The sequence below is a fragment of the Triturus cristatus genome, chromosome 6 (genome assembly GCF_964204655.1).
Source record: "Triturus cristatus chromosome 6, aTriCri1.1, whole genome shotgun sequence".
Lineage (NCBI taxonomy): Eukaryota > Metazoa > Chordata > Amphibia > Caudata > Salamandridae > Triturus > Triturus cristatus.
In genome coordinates, this window is record NC_140589.1 from 362191114 (window position 1) to 362210906 (window position 19793).

Here is a 19793-nt window from a genome sequence, read left to right on the forward strand (position 1 = left end):
TCTTTGTGTTCAGAATTTAATTATACATCTTTTTAGCAAGATGGTTTTTAAATTCACTGTGTGAGAATAGCACTTTTTAGAAAGTAGCTATTCTCCTGTTTAACCTTCCTGTGTGCCTGTGTGCTGGTTGGCTGACTGGTGTCATGTGATGGGCTAGGTGGCTCCAGGAGCATGGATGAGTCAGCAGCAGGGTGAATAGGGAGATCTGCTTTAGATGGGTGGGAGGAGTAGTCCCTGGGTTTGAATAGGGCTGCCCCTGCCAGCACAATGCTGGTTCCACCCCGTGCTGGCCAGGCTGAGGACTCTGCCTCTGCTGGCACAAAGAAGGCTCCACCTCCTGCTGAGCGTCTAACGACCCTGCCCCTCACTCTGAAAGGAACCAGGTGCTCCAGAGCAGAGCACACCCAGGAACCGGTTTGAGCAGGGGAATCCCCCCACTGGAACAAAGAGAGACAAAGACTTGGAGGGGTATAAGAAGAGGAACCCAGACACCTAAACTTTAGATCACTTTGGAACTAAGAAGAAACCTCTGCCAAGGAGAAAGCTGAAAAGAACTGAAGAGGAGAGGAGAAGACTGCCTGCTTGCTGTTTTGCTTTGCTGCCAAGGAGAGGGGAAGGACTTTGCTGTGTCCCCTTCTTTTGATTCTGATCTCCAAGGGCCTGAGAAGAGCTGGCTCCTGTTATATTTCGAAGAAACGTCGAAATCCAAATTAAGGTTGTTCTGAAGAAAGACTTTAATCTTCAAGATAAAATCCCATCCATACAAGTTCCACCAGTACAGCAACAGCCCCTAGTCAACTGTCCCAAACTCCCTTATGACATATATACATTCTATCTCTGACCACATCAAAACCATAGAAACATTTTGTATGACAGATAGGCATAACCATAGATAACCTGCATAAACAAGTTATCAAACAGGACACTACACCATCTCCCTTCCCCAACAAAAAAAACATTTGTATATGTAACAAAAAAAAACATTTGTATATGTAACCACACACTACACCTAATCTTCAAGATTGAACATTTCCATATACATTTATAAAAGTACCTATACACTACACATAATCCTCAAGATAACTTGGTTTCTTCACCAATCTTGAAGACTGACGTGTAGAACAATCACTAGTTTGAGCATTTTCCTTTACAGTCTTGGTGACCCCTCCTCTCCTTACAACAACCACTCTATTCAGATTCCATACCCGATGGTCTTCTGTTCTAACCGCATTCTTAAACACTTTAATGACCATCATAGGATCAAAATATTTTGAATTACCACTCCTCACATGACCAGGACGTTTTACCACCACCACATCACCAACATTCACTTCCAACTTTTTGACTGAATTCTTTTTGTCAAAATAATCTTTTCTTAATAACGCTTTCTCTTTTTCTCTTTTTTCAACCAGTTCTCCATCACAGACTCGTTCTTTCCCCTTATTGAAACAATAATCATTCACCCAAAATGGTTCCAGGTGTGTATTCGGAACCCTACCACGAAACAAAAGAAATGGAGATTTCCCAGTAGTAGAGTGAGGAGTCAACCTATAATCCTCTAATTTCTTAAGAACTTCCTCCTTCCATCCTATAGATAAAGATTTAGCCAAAGTAATGGTTTCTTTCAAAACCCTGTTGAGTCTCTCTACCATTTTAACTTTTGAATTCAGCTTAGTCTTGCACACAAATTCAAAATGACCCTTCTTTTTACACTTCAAGCACATATGACTAAGAGCAGGACATCTTTTATCATTAGCAAGATGCCCTATCTTATCGCATCTGTAACATTTAAAGGACATTGACTTATCAGAAAAAGTATTACTCATTTTGCCCCTATCCACTTGACCTTTGTCTTTTGTTTTAAACTTGACATCACTTTGTTCATTAACCACTTGTACCTTGACCTCTTTAACATTATCCCTTTTTATGATGGCAACACACTTTAATGAATGTTCTATTTTTTTAGCTACAACAATGACCTCATCTAGAGTAGGGTCATCTCGTAACCACAATTCTTCTCTCACTTTATCCATACTACAACCTAACATGAATTGATCACGCACATGTTCATCCGTCAGGTTTTCAAATTTGCAAGATGAAGCAAGTTTCCGTAAGCTTGTCAAATAATTTTCAATAGATTCACCCTCATTCTGCAGTCTCTTCCCAAAATGATACCTCTCCAATATCGTGCTTACTTTTGGAAGATAATGCTTGTCTAACTTAGATATGCATATCTCATAATCATTTAAACCATCTGACTCAGAAGTTGGCAATTCAGGGAGATGATCGAACACGTCTTGTCCTTCTGAGCCTAGGCAATGAAGCAAAAGAGATGTTTTCCTTTCAGCACTCAACGAAGCGCCACACACCCTAGCATATCTTTCAAATACACCCTTCCATTTTTTCCATTTGATAGGAGGTTCACCAGGTTGGGAAAGAAAGAAAGGTGCTGCAGTAACATTCTGCATTGCACCAAACATAAAGTGAACCCTTTTAAAAAAAATAAAATATGTGATAAACAAGAAGAAAACAAACTGTTTGTATCTGTTTGTGTTTCTGTCAAAAATACCTTTCAACAGACATGAGTAGAATTACTGGAATACTGACTGGAATTACAGTAACATACTGGCATTGAGACTCGCTTTAGATCACTGGTGTGCGAGTCACCGATGAGGAATTTATCGCACCACAGTGATGTGATGTTAATTCACGTAGTTCACCGAAATCATCCCAATCCAAAATGGCCGCAGGAACGTGCGACGTAATGACGCTGTCCCAGGATGCAATTCCGCAGTCAGAGCGTGAAGAAAGCCTCAAAAAGAAGTCGACTCCGAAAGAACACTTGAAGAATCGAAGATTCGAAGATGAACAATCCAAAACGAAGCTTGAAGGTACGAGTTCAATAAGATGATGTTAGTATTTAAACAGAGCGCGAGACTCCTTCTCAACGTATACCAGTAACGTACAGTTAAAGTTAACGCAAAGTTAATACTTCGAAAACCATCAAATAGGTTCACGCTTGAGATGTAATAACTTTCAATCAGATAGAATTTTCACCAGCCTCTCTGACCGTGGTTCAGCAGAAGAGTATCTTTGACCCAGACACTAACACGAACATACGATCCAGCTGATCAACGAAAATTCGTAAATTTAGTTTACCAAGAGAGTGAGCCCACATCGAGTTAAACCCCTCAAATCACCGTGGGAATGTGGCGAAATGCTCCCAACCCTCTAGTAAAAAAAAAATTGTATCTCACCAGAAACAGTTTCTTAATACTTGTTGTTGAGATCTTCTTGAAGACTGCCGACTACGCCAGTGTTATATTTCGAAGAAACGTCGAAATCCAAATTAAGGTTGTTCTGAAGAAAGACTTTAATCTTCAAGATAAAATCCCATCCATACAAGTTCCACCAGTACAGCAACAGCCCCTAGTCAACTGTCCCAAACTCCCTTATGACATATATACATTCTATCTCTGACCACATCAAAACCATAGAAACATTTTGTATGACAGATAGGCATAACCATAGATAACCTGCATAAACAAGTTATCAAACAGGACACTACAGCTCCCTGTTAAGAAGTCCCAGGAACAAAAGGACTTCACCACCAGCTCCCCTGGAACCCTGCCTTGGAGTGCTTGCCCAGTCTTGGGGCCTCAGGAGGTCGTTTTGCTGTGTTTGGGAGCTGGGAAGCAGAAGCGTGTAAAAGAGTAACTGGTACCCAATGCATCATCCGATTGCGTGTCGCAAGAACGAGAGTGCGAAGAGAATTTCATCGCGGCGTCATCGCAGCACCCAGAGTCCCCGCATCGCCGAGTGCGTCGAGCATCGTCCCGGTGCGAGAAGATTCCTGACGCTGCGAGTGTTGTCGCAGAACCAGTTTGCGGGCTGTACCACTGCCGGTGCGTGAAAGTATCCAGTCGCTGCGTGTGTCGACGCAGAGTCCCGTCCCGTGATGCATTGAGGGTTGCGGCGCCCGAAGTCAACGCTGCGCCACGCACCGCGACGCATCTAGGAAAGGAAGTGGACAAAGGTTGCCAAGCACCTGGGGCTACTGCCCCCCACCTCCTGACGCCACAGGGGTTTGAGGGCCCTGAGAGGAATAAGGCCTGGGTCTCATCCCTGACCACTGTCAGTGGTCACTGTGGCCTGCTGTCTGTCTGTTGGGACACACCTGTGAGCAAGTTAAGGCTAGGTGCTGCACAGGTGGTGTCCACAGGTGAGGAGAAGGGTTCCACATGGGTTGGCTTGGTGGACCCTGAGAGTATGGATGGAGAGATCCAACCGGGTTCAGGAAGGCGTAGAACAGGAATAGTGCCCTGCTGTTTGGGCCAGTTTCCGTGTTCTATCACCCTAAGCAGGGAATCCCATTGAGGTATCGCTTGGTCTACCCCTTTGCCATCTTCCTTGTGATAGCTTTTGGGAACCTTATCGCAACTACAGGTACTGTTGGGCACGAGAGTGTCGCATTTTGTGCATTGAGAGTCGCATTGTGCAGGACACTGACTTTTACATCCCGGAGTACTTTCTGCAAACTCTTGAACTATCTTTAAAGTAATCTTTTTAATTGTATGTTGGTTTGTCTGTAGTATTTGGTCTTGTGAAGTTTTTAGTAAAGATACCTTATTTTTCTAAAACTGGTGTGGAGTAAATCTGTGGTGTTTTCACTGTGTTACTGTGAGTGTTGGTACAAATACTTTACACATTGCCTTTGATAGCCTAGACTGCTCAGGCCAAGCTACCTAGAGGGTGAGCAGGGGTTATCTTAACAGTGTATCCCCCTTTCCCTGACTAGAAGCAAGGGTCCCTACTTGGACAGTGGTACCTACCCTGCCAACTAGAGACCCCCAGATCTAACATTGGTGGTCAGCGGTGAGGATTGAACTTGTATTTGTACTTGACCCACAGTAATTGGTGTACATCACTAGTTTAAGTGCAGACCAATACGCAACCACATACTGTATTTTTTATTCTATTTTTGAGTAACTCTTCAAGAGCATCATGTCTCAGGTGGCAACAAGTGAGAGGGCAGAATTGGAGTTTTCCATTGAGGATCTGTATTCGTACGAAGTTGAGGAGCTCAAGCAATTCTGCAAAGACCTTGGTTGCCCTGTGAAAAGCGGATCTAGAAAGGATGTGCTACAAAGATTCTTGAAGGCCTGTTGGGAGGCCCAAGAGGAAGATGATGCAAATGAAGAGAATGGTTTTGTTCCCCAAGACCTGCCCGTGGGCAGACCAGTCTCAAGGGCTGGTAGCTCCCATTCCAGTAGGGGGCTCACTCCAGAGGAGTTGGAGGAGAATCAAAGGGTGAGAAACCATGAATTGGAAATAATGAAAATGAAAATGAAGCAATTGGAAGTAGAAAAGGTGGCGGAGGAGAGCAAGAATGCCTGTGCCTTGGAAGAGAAGAAATTGCTTCTGGCTCATGAGTTGAGGATGAGGGAGCTTGATTTGGAGCTCGAGAGGCTTGAGGCCATGAGTGTCTCAGCTGAGGAAGAAAAATGGGTAGATCAAGAAGTGAGCTTTGCTGAGTTGGAGGTGGAGTCCAGCTCAGATGGTGGCAGCAAGATTGTAATATCCAGTGCTGAGGGAGAGGTACAAACACCCAGAGAGGTGGCGCCTAACTTGAGGGAGGGGGTTGACATACACCAGGGGGTTCAGGTTTATGATGTAGTTCCAGTGGGGTGCAGTGTCCCTGAAGTAGATTGGGGAACTGGCACAGGGGACCATATTCCTAGTGGTGGGAGGGACACTCTCCTGACCCTAGATGAGAGGTACAGGGAGAGGGGTTCCCCCATGGTAGAAACCTTGGTGTGTAAGTGTGAAGACCGCCCAGAAGAGTGTGAGTTGTGTGACAGAGACAGTCAGGTACTGTCTTGCCAATCTCAGGAGAGTGGTGTGGGGTACTTGTGTGAGGCACTGGAGGGTGAGGCAAAGGGTAGCTTGGTTAACAACTGTGGGGGGCTGTGTGATTCATTTGTTGGAGAGCATATTTTAAGTCCCTGTTTTCCAGAGCTATGCCAACACCCGGTGGAGTGTGAGTTCTCTGGTTCCAGAGAGCTTACGTTGGAGGCAGACCTTTGGTTGGATGCCAAAAGGTCTGGAGAGGCATTGGGGAGTGATCCCAAAAGGAGTGGCCCAGATATCTTCCAGACCTGTGAGGTGGAAGAGGTTCAGTGTAGCCCGGTTAGGTCCCAGTGTAGTGGGAGGGGTGTAGGGGCTCACGTCCTGTCTCAGTGGAGATGGGGTGAGTGTGGGACTGTGGGTCCCAAGGTGCCCGAAACCCCGTCTCAGGGCCTGGTGGGTTCCTTAAGGGAACACCAGGTTGGGGGCCTAGACCGTGCTAGTAGGCCATTTGGGGATGATCTCCTAGTGTCAGGAGAACCTGGAGCCTCTGTAAATAAAGCTCCAGTGGTTCTGGTACCTGGCGGTACCGCTCCAGTTGGGAGGGTGCAGAAGTCCAGACTGAGGGGTGAGAGGGGGATGTGTTCCCTAGTGGGAGAACCAGTGGGTCAGAGACCAGCCAGAAGGGCTGAGTCCCCTAGGAGTGACCATGGTGACCGGTTTGGCTTCCAGGGGTACCCCTCCAGTGGGGAGGGTGCAGCTCTCTGGAAGGGGGTGCAGAGGGAGAGAGTCCTCGCCTCTGACCCCGGAACCTTATCGCAACTACAGGTACTGTTGGGCACGAGAGTGTCGCATTTTGTGCATTGAGAGTCGCATTGTGCAGGACACTGACTTTTACATCCTGGAGTACTTTCTGCAAACTCTTGAACTATCTTTAAAGTAATCTTTTTAATTGTATGTTGGTTTGTCTGTAGTATTTGGTCTTGTGAAGTTTTTAGTAAAGATACCTTATTTTTCTAAAACTGGTGTGGAGTAAATCTGTGGTGTTTTCACTGTGTTACTGTGAGTGTTGGTACAAATACTTTACACATTGCCTTTGATAGCCTAGACTGCTCAGGCCAAGCTACCTAGAGGGTGAGCAGGGGTTATCTTAACAGTGTATCCCCCTTTCCCTGACTAGAAGCAAGGGTCCCTACTTGGACAGTGGTACCTACCCTGCCAACTAGAGACCCCCAGATCTAACATGCCTCCACAATACATTTTGGGCCCTTCCCTGTTGCGGCACTAGGCAAACCCTCACAAGTGATGTACCATTTTTATCAGGAGACCTGAGGGAATTCTGGGTGATAGAAAATGTTGCCGGCCTGTGATCTCACAGCTTTCCCACATAGAACTGTCTGGGTTTGGAGGTTTCCGTAGATGGCCGTTGAGCCCAAGACCAAAAACGCATTTGCCCCCTTGCAAAATATGGCTGTTTTGCGGTTGATAGGGTGCCCTTGTGTTTTTGGTACCAGGTTCCGTGGCCATCTGGGAAAACCTACCAAACCCAGACATTTCTGAAAAATAGACACCTGGGGGAGTCCAGGGAGGTAAGGCTTGCCCAAGTGACCACTCCCCCCTCCCTGGTATCTAGTGGTGAATCCCTTCTTGGGCATCACCCTACTGCTGCAATTCCCAAGCAGGGATCCACAAGGGAAGGGTATCATTGGAAAGGGGAGATTTTCTCTTTCCAATGATACCTCTCCTGTGTGTTTCAGTGCTCAGAGGGCTGGGATAGTCGCACAAGCACTGAAGCAGTGAACCTGAAATGAGCTGATTGGTTTGTTTCAGTTTCACTTTCAAAGTAATGATTTCAGCATGCCATGCATGTGAAAGTTATTACATTGAAGAAAGAAATACCTCAGAAGGCATGGGAAGCTGTTCCCCAGCTCCCAAGGCACAAAAACTGAAAAGGAAATCCTTCTGCTGTTTCCGGCACAGGGATTTCTGGGTGGTGTGCTGAGTACGTAATGGTTATGCCCTCCTCATACCAGCACCACAGCCAAGGATGTAACTGTTGCATCATTGGCAAAGAAGGGGTTAATAACTATTGGAATACAAGTTCCAGAATGTCTATGGGGATATAAGGCATGTGAGCACATCGTGTAAGTTGCAAACAGACTCAGCTACTGTGAACAAAACCATAATGGTTGAAATGCGTCGGCGATGTTTTGGGGAAGGTGCTGATGCCAATTTAAATCAATGTGATTTTGAAGACCCCTGTGAGTGCAGTGTTGTTATTGTTTGGTTGGACATGCTTTTGGGATAGTGGTCATATCCTTAACGCTTGCACTAGCAATCAGAGCATGCTGCTTTATACATAACAACACATTTCACTAGACTTACTAATTTAAAACTACCTACATCCTACCTAGCCTATCATAACTGACCTTAACTCTAACCTACACTATCCGAACTTATTCTAAACTATCCTAACTATCAAGCACAGATGACAGGTTAAACATCTACCCCAGCCCTCTTCTTAATACACATACATCTGCACAACACAGAAGACAACCATATTCTAAACACACACTACCTATACATATAAATCTAAACACATATTTATGTTTGAGTATTTTTTTCCCTAAAACACTTAGGTGCCGATTCCGATCCTGGAAAAACTGGGTATGAACCGTCGGTCTGAGGGTTTTCTCCGTCCGACTCGTACCCGGTAAAATAACCATACAAACTTGCAAGTACGATTCGTACGGAAACACCATTTCCGTACGAGTCGGAAAAAACACCGACCGACGATTCGTACGGAGAAAAATCCGGATACGATTCGTACGGGGAAAATTTTTCCAGGATCGGAATCGGCACCTCAGTAAACATTGACCCCACACCCACCAAAAAACACCCATCTATAAACACAGCTCAAAACTACTAGCTATAAAAATATATTTAACTAATTTACACTAATCTACACTATACCTATCCTTAAAACTATTTTACTGCATGCTAAAATTACTATCTCAAATAAACAACTTTAAAAAACTAGGGAAAAGCCAGAAGGAGAGTCATATCTGGGCACTGATCTGCACCATTTCCTTCTGCAACATGAGCTTAATGGACCGCCTGCTTGAAAGTTCACCCTCAGTGGCTGTCATCCTCAGTTTCAGCTCCCGTAGGTCCTTTAGCACCTGTGCCTCATAAATAGAGCCTACTGCAGGGGTAGTGACCATGGCCTGTGTTGCTTTCCCTTGCCTGGCAGAATATGGTCCTGGAATGATCTGTGGGACTCCGCTTCGTTGTTTTGCAACCTCCTGATGTGCCTTTGCCGGTCAAGGTTGATCCTGTCTGTCTGTCTTCCACATACCAGCCTCCTTTCCTTCCTCTTACAATTTGGTCATCTTCTTCTGTGCCTTTCTCATGTGCCGGATGTGGCAATAGCGCTCCAATCTAATTTGGTGTTGCTTAGCTTCTTCTAGTGCCATGTTGTCTGAGGAGATACAGGACATATGTATTAATTAGCTAAAGGTGAAAGTGTACATGATGTCTGTAATAACGGGCTTGCATATTCTGAATATCACATGTGGCATGTCAACCCAAAACTATAGATTGACAAAGATATATGAGCAATATTACTTCTAACATATACTTTTCCTAAAGAAACAAGGCAAACATGCTCAAGTGGTGGCATTGTAGGTATACGATATAGCAGTGTCAACTCAAATATGCTTATAACATATCAATCCTGAGACTGAGTTGAAAGCATGATGTGGTGTACACATGGAATTGAGTACATGGTCCACAGATGGACTCTCTAGTGTTGGTTATGCAGCAGTTATGTCAAGCAAATACAGGTAGTGTGACTGGGCATTTGTTAATTCATCTGGCATATACTCAAAACAACAAACATTGCTGCACTGGCTGGCTCTGTGCCAGGTAGTCAAAACACAGATGGAGGGTACCTAGCTACCTCCCATAAAACAGACCTGTTGGACACTTCCCCAATATTGACTCAGACAAATAACAGGAACCCTAACCCAGCTTATGGAATACATTCCCAGCAATAACATGGTGACCTTAACATATCCTTGTGTCTCTCCACACCTGCCAACAAGAGTGCTTTTCTTGATGCACATTAACAAAAAGCTCATGCCAGGAGTGTTTGCATGCATGCTGCAAATCAAAGCTCATGTGTACAAGCACTTTAAGCTGTATCTACCATGTACCCTTCCACCATGAGTTAAGGGTGACAGGGCTGGTGCTAGCCAGTAGGAGTAACACCACCAGTTTGGGAGCAGTGTAATGGGCTGTATGCTGTTGACCCTGTGCAGACATGCATGTGGTCCTTTCCACATTGCATCAAAACCAACAATTCCCTTCCGAGGTAATAATGGTTCTAAGAAATAGGACATTAGGTATATGAGGCCATGAATAAGGCCTGAAACTGTGAAATAAACTCCAACACAAATAATGGATCGAAGCATTTATGTCCATGTTGAACCTTCCTATTATGATTGGACATACTGTCCATCAAAGTACATTTAAAATAAGCCATCTTGCACAATTTGGGTGAATTGCCTATTCCCAGCCACTTTATTTTGGATCCCTCCTTCATCCTCATCCTTCATTGGGTCCTCCAAATCATGGTTCACATTCCATGGGAAATTTGTAGACAAAGATGTTGTGGAGAGTGGCACATACTAGTATGATCTTGCAAAATATAGGGGGTGAGTATAGCAATTTCCCCCTGACATGTCCAAGCATCTGAACCAGCATGTCAGCGCACTAAAGGTTCTCTCCACAATGTTTTGTGTCTTGGTCAGTGTCTGTTTGTAGTGGCAGTTTGCCTCACTCTGGGGATGTGCTGTTGGGGTTATGACCCATGGCTTGAGACCATGTCCTTGGTCAGCTGAAAGTTACAAATAAATAACACCTGTCAATGCTTTAGTTCTATGTTTAAGCTACATCCCTCTTCATGTGTGTTACGTGTACTGAATTACTCATACATATTTCTTAAGGTATTTCACAATATGTTACAGATACAGTTGGCCATGGGTTTTTCATATGTCTCTTCCATTTCGCTGTGTAATGGCAAATAATGAGCATGGCCTGATACACTGTACAGTTCTCCATCCTAACTTTCATATTTATCCAGTAGCTTACTGCGATCGTCCTAATCATTCTATCTTATGTGCACTCACTACATGTGTGAAGTGACATATTTTTGATCAGATATTTTGCTCGTTAGTGCTCCCTAGGTAGATAGGAACCCTGCTAACATGTTATACACTCACACATACATATATCCATGGTAAACCGTTGAAGTGGTTGATGGCCTACATGACATTGGCATAGCCATTTCATAGTACACTTACTTGACCATGTGGTTTTGGTGCATACATGTGGTGAAGTTCAAATATGTCACATGAATTGAAATGCTTTTCGTTGTCAGGCTTCAACTATTGTTTTTGGCAGATAACTTGTAATGGTGTACTTTGATTGACACATATGTATTACAATGTGGGCCATCTTTCTGTGGGACACACTGATGCTGTTACCAGAAGCTGCCTACTACTTGTAGGGGATTTAGTAATGCTATACCTACACTTTGTTCCTCATTGTTGTGGCAAATGAATGTTGAAATTGGCATCCTGAGTACAGTGTGGTACCTTGTCTAGGTTGGATTTTATTCCATGCTGATGACTGATGTGTGTAATGTTTGGCAGCATTGTGTTTGACTTTGTTAGTTTCTCATTACTGGATTTATATGATTTTCATCTGACCTTCTTACTACACAGAACATGTGAGCAATCACATTGGTTGCATCAGTCAATGCGGCTGTCTGCCTACTTGACTGTGTGTATGTAGAATGTCATTATTGCTAAGACGTGTGTTTTGGACTGTTGGTGCCACAATGTTATCCTGTATTAACATTTACACATGTCTGGGGCCTACACTGACATGGCATACCACACATGGCCTCACCACATACTTCTTTCTGTATTGCTTATGACACTTTGGTCAACTTGCAAGTTTACTGCCATGTGTGACACACATGCTCATTTCCACAGTAATTATTACCACGTCACTGCCCTTGTTGACCTTTGACTGATACGAGGAGTAGGTACTTAATTGAGGAGACACTAATCTCAGACTTATCTCTTATGCTGTCTTTGTACTAATAATGGCTTGTCTCTCATTCCACATGGTTTTATTTGTGATTCATTACCCAATGAAGTTGATGTGGTACCATACATACACACAGAGTGAAATGACACATTGCCACTCACATATGTGCTGTTGCTCCTGCCATTGACAGATTAGTAAGTGCATGTCAATGTGGGACATCATTGTCTACATCTTGAAGTGTGTTGTTCCCACTATGTGCACATGACACTGGGGCCCAGATATTTGGGGAGGTGGCAATGTGCAGTGCAGCAGGTAACCTTTCTGCCCAGCACTGCGTCACTGAGAAAGGGCAGTAGTGCATAGTATTTAGGCCGTACCACAGTTTCCTGACCTTTCATCCTACACTGGCACACAATGTGCAGCCCAGCACTCAAACCATGGTGCTTGGGTGCCTGCATTGCATGTGGGATGGTCTTTGTGCAGCAGGGGGCTCAGACTTGCACATGGTGAACACTCAGAGGCCTGATTGTCGGTGTATATGTGCCACGGAATGCAGCACGCATAGGAAGTGGGAGTGACTTGGATGACTTCAATTTGTTTCCTAGTAACATCACCTGGTGAGACCAATTTATTAGTCACATTTCAAAGTTTACCTGTTGTGGGATACATGCCATTCCTCATGATCCATAGGAGTTGCCTGGAGACACCCCCACAATGCCAATAGCACACCTCTCTTGCCCAAAGTGATGGTACAGTGCATTTTGCCCAGCGTTGTATTGCTCTGTACCTAAATGCCATTCAAAAGACACACTTAACATGTGTGACTTGAGGGTTTGTATTACACATGTCCCAAGATGCATGGTGCATGTATGAGGCAAACTCCTCATACAAATGGGCCTATCTCCATCGACAGACACCGAGATATATATTTTGTCATACATTTGTTACTGTGGGTAGGTCTGTTATGTACTTCAGATTTGCTTACAAAAAAGTAAGCCATTCCCATGTCGCCAGTTGAACATCTCCTGATGGTCCACAATGGCCTGAACGTTAATAGAGTAGGTGTGCTTTCGGATCCTGTACAGGTGTGATGTTGCTGCATGGGGACCCAGTTGCACATGTGTGCAATCCATGGCATCTAGCTCATGTGGGAAACCAGCAATGGCATGGAAACCTTACTTGGTGTCCAGCTGCTGTTGTTGTGTCTTGGGGAAGAGGAGGTACTGGGGTATTAGGTCCCAATGCGTACTATAAGAGTAAAAACACATATGGTTATATTATGCGAAGTTGAGTTATTTTCTGCGTGAATCACCATATCGGCTCTCAACATATCGGCTCTCAACATATAGGCATCCGTGAGTCCAAATCTATAAGTTTATAAAAGTTGGGCAATTACCTATGGATGTATAATTTCAAAGGCCCCCTCAATTCCCTTATAAAGCGATGAACCCACCAAGGGTTTAAATAACTGTGTGATTTTATGTTGATTAGAGGGGTTTCTGTAGATGAATAAGAGAATGTGGATTTGAGTGCTTTTATGTATATTAGACAATTTCTTTAGATAAGATAAGAGTACATGGATTTGAGTTTTGGTCATCAATGTAATTTGTTTTTGGAAGCATTATCCATGAAATGTTGTTTAAAATGTATTAAATGTGTGTTAAGTTTAGCTAGGTGTTAGAAACTCTGATTGTTTAGCTTGCTGTTAAATGGGATTGAACTTTGGGAACTATATATATCAAATTGTGTCAACTTGTTAATGTCATATTAGGTAATAATAACACATTCAGCAATTGATATGTTGTGTGCGGATTTGGCATCTCCAATTGAAAAGATCAAATATCAGGATGTAACTTTGATCAATTATTCTCTGTCTGATTGAACTTTGGGAACTATATATCTCAATTTGTTTCAACTTATTAATGACATATTAGTTAATGTCAACAAATTCTGCAATTAGTATGTTGGGTGCTGATTTGGTGTCTTCAAATGAAAAGATCAAATATCAGGATGTAATTTTGATCGATTATTCTCTGTCACTGTTTTTGTTTAACTCTTGATGCATGGGCCCCTTTCTCCCATGGATCGCCCATATATATGTCCTTTTGGGTGTTGTTGTTAAATGATTAATGAATTGAACATAACTGTTTCATATATGTTTTGTGCTTTGAATCACAGTTTGTAATTATAGATGTTATTTGGTATATGTTGTGTGTCTCATATATGTTTTTATAAGTTATTCACAGCCTTGATGAAGTTCAGCATGGTCTGAATGAAACGCGTCGGCATTCATCCTTGGCTGTTTTTATCGAAAAGGAAAAAAACAATTTGGAAATAAAGGAAAAATATTTATCTATAACAAAAACCTACTGACTTTTTTCTTCTGGTGCACCTTCCAGTGATGTGTAGCTGCACAAAAAGTTGTTTGTTCGATTTAGTTTCTACATTGGAAACTTGCCTGAAAGTAATGCAAAGCACTGCTTTGCATTACTCTGAGTAAGGGGGAATTGCATGCATGGTATATGGGCATTCCTATGCAACTACCATGCTTTTTGACGCAAATCCCTACCTACTAACAATAATAGACAGGGTTTGTGCCCAAAAATAATGTCACTTTGACGCATGCGTTTAAAGGAGAAATACTTTTATTTGTCCTTTCTTTTCCGACTTTGCACATGTGCTGCACTATACAGCACTATAGAGCACAGATGCAAAGTAGGAAAAGTTTTATAGTTTTATAGTCAGGGTACACTTTGAGTACAAAACCAATGCTAGACTCACACAGCCACACTTGCATTGTGGTGCAAAGTTGTGTGCGTTTTGCCTCACAGCCTCATGTTGCGCTGGCGCTAGGGAGAGGGGAGGACAGTGCCATATCTCTGTAGATATGGTGCTGTCCTCTCTCCTTGTCATACAGCACAGAAATGTTGTGTGCTCGACAGCGTTTTGTGACAGGGTCGTAAATCTGGCCCAGGATCTCTCCTGTTTTTACTTCATAATGCTTGAAACGGGCATTTTTCTTTTTTGAAAGCAGTAATCTTAACTTATTGGATGCTTTTCAATTTGGGTTGCTTATTCTTATTTAATCAGTTATCTGAAGCAGATCTTTTTAGCATGACTTTTATGTTGAATTATTTAGAGTGAAAAAGTTCAAATGTTCACATAAACATCCTGCAGAACAGAATTACATCGACGCTGTCCATGTACCTTCACTTGAGCTTAAAGTAAGACCAATACATTCCTTCCTCCAAATACATGAACATCCGACATCCTTAGATTACCACAAGTTTCACTGGCAGCAATTACAAAATGCTAACTTAAAGTCAGTCAGGAAACGCATTTGATCATTTTGAAGACAGTCAAATGCATATCAGAATTCGAAACTGAGTTTTAAAAAACACAGTACAGCAAAACCACTTCAGAGACATTGCAGCTGTTTCTGTTAAAGATAGCAGACTGAAAAGACCACGCACGTCTGCCAAAATGTAATTGGAGTCACTGTTTCCACTCATTTGAATGATACTTGCCGAGTTCGATCATTTTCTACACTAGGGTATATTGCACTTTTGCTATATTTTATGATTGTTATTTTAAATTATTTTGTTTCTCAAAGATGTGAAAATCTACAATCTAAGCTACGGAAATCTTTACTAGAGTGGTTGGAAAAAATATCAAATAAAAAATATCCTGATGAAAAATATTGTTTCCAGAATATCGGGACTATCAAAAATATCATTGATAGGAATATTTAAGGTAAGAATACGATTTAAGTTTTGTTTTTAATATCGTTGTACAAAAGATCGAATTAGAAAATATCACTGAATACAAAATAATATTGTTTGTAAGTGTTATTTTGTATGTATGGTGTTGTAGTGTGTTTAATTTTATATGTTTAAAAAATTGTGTGTGTCTAGGAAGATAATTTATTTGAAATTTGTATTTCTGGTTGCATTAATGTCTAAAAAATAATGTATATATCATTTTTAGTAAGGGGATGTTAGGTTATAAGGGGATAAAGATGGGGAATTTTAATTTAAAATATTAATATTGCAAATATTATACATGTATTTTTTTATCTTAATATTTTTCGGAATAGTTTTTTTATAATTATTTTGAATAAATATATTAATTATATTAAATGTAAAAAAAATGGTTTTATGGTAAATATTCCAATTAATATTATTTAAAAAAATGGTAAAACAAAATGTATGAAAAATAATTTTAATAATGAAAAACATTTTTAACTGGTTTTCAGTTCTATATTTCATATGTTTTGTTCATCACTATTTTAAATGTAAAATCTGTTGAAAGATTTCTTATTGTTCAAAATTATAATGTCACCGTGAAGAAATTGTTTTGGAAAGTTACATTTTTTTATTTACATTTATTTTAACAACTTTTTAAATTTTGTCTAATTAAATAAAGAAAATAGGATAAATAAGTATAATTTAAGGTGTATTTACGTATTTCATGTTGTATATGTTATGCATTTGTTTGTGGAAAAAAATGTAAACAGAATTTGAAGAATGAGCATGTTCACATTTTGATTATTGGACTAAATTCTGTTCTTGGGAATATATTTTCAAAAATGTAATAATTGTAACTTTTTTTAATTGTTTAATTTAAAGATGTGTTTTATACATTTTTTTATGTCATAACTTTTATTTTTGGAGTATGAATTTTTTTTATGTTCTGTTTTAAAGTTTGGCAATATTAGTAAATAGTCAGAAAATGTATTTTAAATAGTGATAAACATATTACGTCATATATTAAATTATAAATATATATGTTTTAGTTTGAGTTATTGTGTTTTTTTAAATAATTTTTATTTTACGCTATAGATTAAAAATTATGTGTGTGGTATATTGATTGTATATATGGAACACAGAAAAGGTGATGGGAGTAATGCTTGCAATTTGTTCAACCACCGACAATCACTCTAGGTTGCATCCCAATTCATTGTCCCTTTTCTCAGCATGCCACCTCAGTTTTGACTCAGCCATATGTAAATCACCCTTGACCTTGCTCCTCATGTGAACAGTCCAGCCTGAATGCCAAGTCAGGTCCTCCTTGAACACAAGCAATCCAGGACCAGTTTTATTCAAAATCATTTATGTTGGATTGGGAATAGTAAACATCCTTTTAGTGTCCAACACCTTCCCCAAACTGGTATAGATTGGAGTGGGAATAGTAAATGTCACCCCTTTAGTGTCCCACACCTTCTCCAGATTTGTGTGGATTGGGGCCACAATAGTAAATGTCAACCCTTTAATGTCCAATACCTTCCTCTCATTTGTATAGATTAGATTGGGAATAGTAAATTTCACCCCTTTAGTGTACAACACCTCCCCCAAATTGGTTTAGATTGGAGTGGTAATAGTATTTATAACCCCTTTAGCGGTTGCTTAACAATAGCCCCAGAAGCCCCCATGGTGTGGGGGGGTGAGCTCCAAGTGGCTCCCTCCAGCACTATGCACAGACCCCTGGAGTGAGAGCTCTTGACTGGGTTTGGAGTGTGGACAGGGGCATCCATGTACTTTGCAGGGGAACCCCATCAAGTTTTCTTACACCACTTGCCCCTTAGTGTCTAACACCTTCTCCAAACTGGTATAGATCAGAGTGGAAATAGTAAATGTTATCCCTTTAGTGACTAACACTTTCTCCGAAATCGTGTATGTTTGAGTAGAAATAGTAAATGTCACCCCGTTAGTGTCAAGCACTTTCCCCAGATTTGTATTGATTTGGAGTGGGAATAGTAAATGTCACCACTTTACTGACCAATACCTTCTCCAAATTGATATATATTAGCGTTGGAATAGTAAATGTCACCCCTTTAGTGTCCCACACCTTCCCCAAATTTATATAGGTTGGTGTGGGAATAGTAAGTGTCACCCCTTTAGTAGGGGGGTTTCAATAGCTCCCAGAGCCCAGACGGTGCGGGAGTGCCCGAGTTCTAGGGGGCCCCCTCCAGCACTGTGCATGGGCCCCTGGCTGGGAGCTTCTGACTTGGTCTGGAGCATGGGGCACCCCCTCCATGTACTTGTAAATGTAAATGTAAATGTAAATGTCAAGGTACTTATAGAGCGCACTGTCACCAGACGGCCACCTTTCGGTGTCGCCTTTTGCGGTTTCCTGGCGCCGATACTCATACCGCTGTGGAACCCCTCCTGGCTTTCCCTGTGAAGTGTCCACTTCTGGGCGCCCCCAGGGTGAAGCCAGGCATCCTTAGCGCTGTTGGGGCCGGTGTGGAGGCTAAGCAAGCTATTGCCCAGAGTTGCAGCGTGGGGCCCATGATTAGAATAGGCACCGAGGCGAGAATAGACAGGTCTGAGGAAATTGAGCCCGAGTCCCGCCGAGGCGGGATTCGAACCCTGGTCCCTGGCCAGAACTCTGCTTCAGGGTCTGCCGCTCTAACCATTGAGCCACACTCCTCCGCAGGAAGGCCCCCTCAAGTTTTGTTATGTCACTGCCCTTTAAGCCTTGCTTATGTGGCTGGTAGTTCATGGACCTCCAGACTCTCGGGGGACCAGCGTTCTCCCGATCGCCCTACTACAATAAGGGCAGTCGGACTGCCATCGCCCACTGCAGCCGCTAGGGAACCGTCAGGAGGCAGTAATATGCTTGATGGGGGTACCGTGGTCCTGCCAAGCATATTGCAAGTTTCATCTCCACTATCCTTTTCAGGGCATTTCCACGGCCATGAAAACTGAAGTACAGATGAAACAGCCCCCGGGTACCTCCTTCCCTGTGGATGTACACAGGTGGGCACAACATGTTTCCCCCTGTGTGTATGCACACCAGTTCCGGCACGGCATGGAATTCCCAGTCCATGCCGTGTAGGTACTGTTTTTGGCGTTCCCATTGCCTTGCCCATTGTTCAGGGCATTGCCATGAGAACATCAGAAACAAAGCCCGCAAGACAGGAGGAAATTCCTCATCTGATGGGCGGCCTGACCATGGCTTCGGTGGTGCGGCAGAGGGGAAGACTTGACACCGCACCGCCAAAGTCATAATCAGGCCCTTAAGTGTCCCCAAGATGGTATAAATTGGAGTAGGAATTGTAAATATCAGCCCCTTAGTGTCCAACAGCTTCCTCAAATTGGTATAAATTGGAGTGGGAATAGTAAATGCAATCCCTTTAATGTCCAACATTTTCTCCAAAATCATGTTTGTTGGAGGGGAAATAGTAAATGTCACCTCATTAGTCCCCAACACCTTCCCCACAATGGAATAGATTAGAGTGGGTATAGTAAATGTTACCCATTTGTTGTCCAACACCTTCCCCAAATTGGTATATATTGGAATGGGGAAAGTGAATGTCAACCCCTTTTGTGTCCAACACCTTATCCAGATTTGTATAGACTTGAGTGGGATTAGTAAATGTTCCCCTTTAATGTACAACACCTTCCTCAAATTGGCTTAGATTGGAGTTGGAATAGTCTGTATCACCCCTTTAGCTGTGGCATAACAATAGCCCCTGCAGCCCCCATGATGTGGGGGGTGAGCTCCAGGATGCTCCCTCCAGCACTATGCATGGGCCCCTGACCTGAGAGCACCTGATTGGCTCTGGAGTGTGGGAGGCCCTCCATGTACTTTGCAAGGAGGCCCCATCAAGTTTTGTTCCACCACTGCCCTTTAGTGTCCAACACCTTCCTCGAATTGGTTTAGATTGGAGTGGGAATAGTACATGTTATCCTTTTAGGGTCTAACACTTTCTCCAAAACCGTGTATGTTTGAGTGGGAACAGTAAATGTCACCCATTTAGTGTCCAACACCTTCCCCAAATTGGTATATATTGGAGTGGGAAAAGTAAATGTCACTGCCTT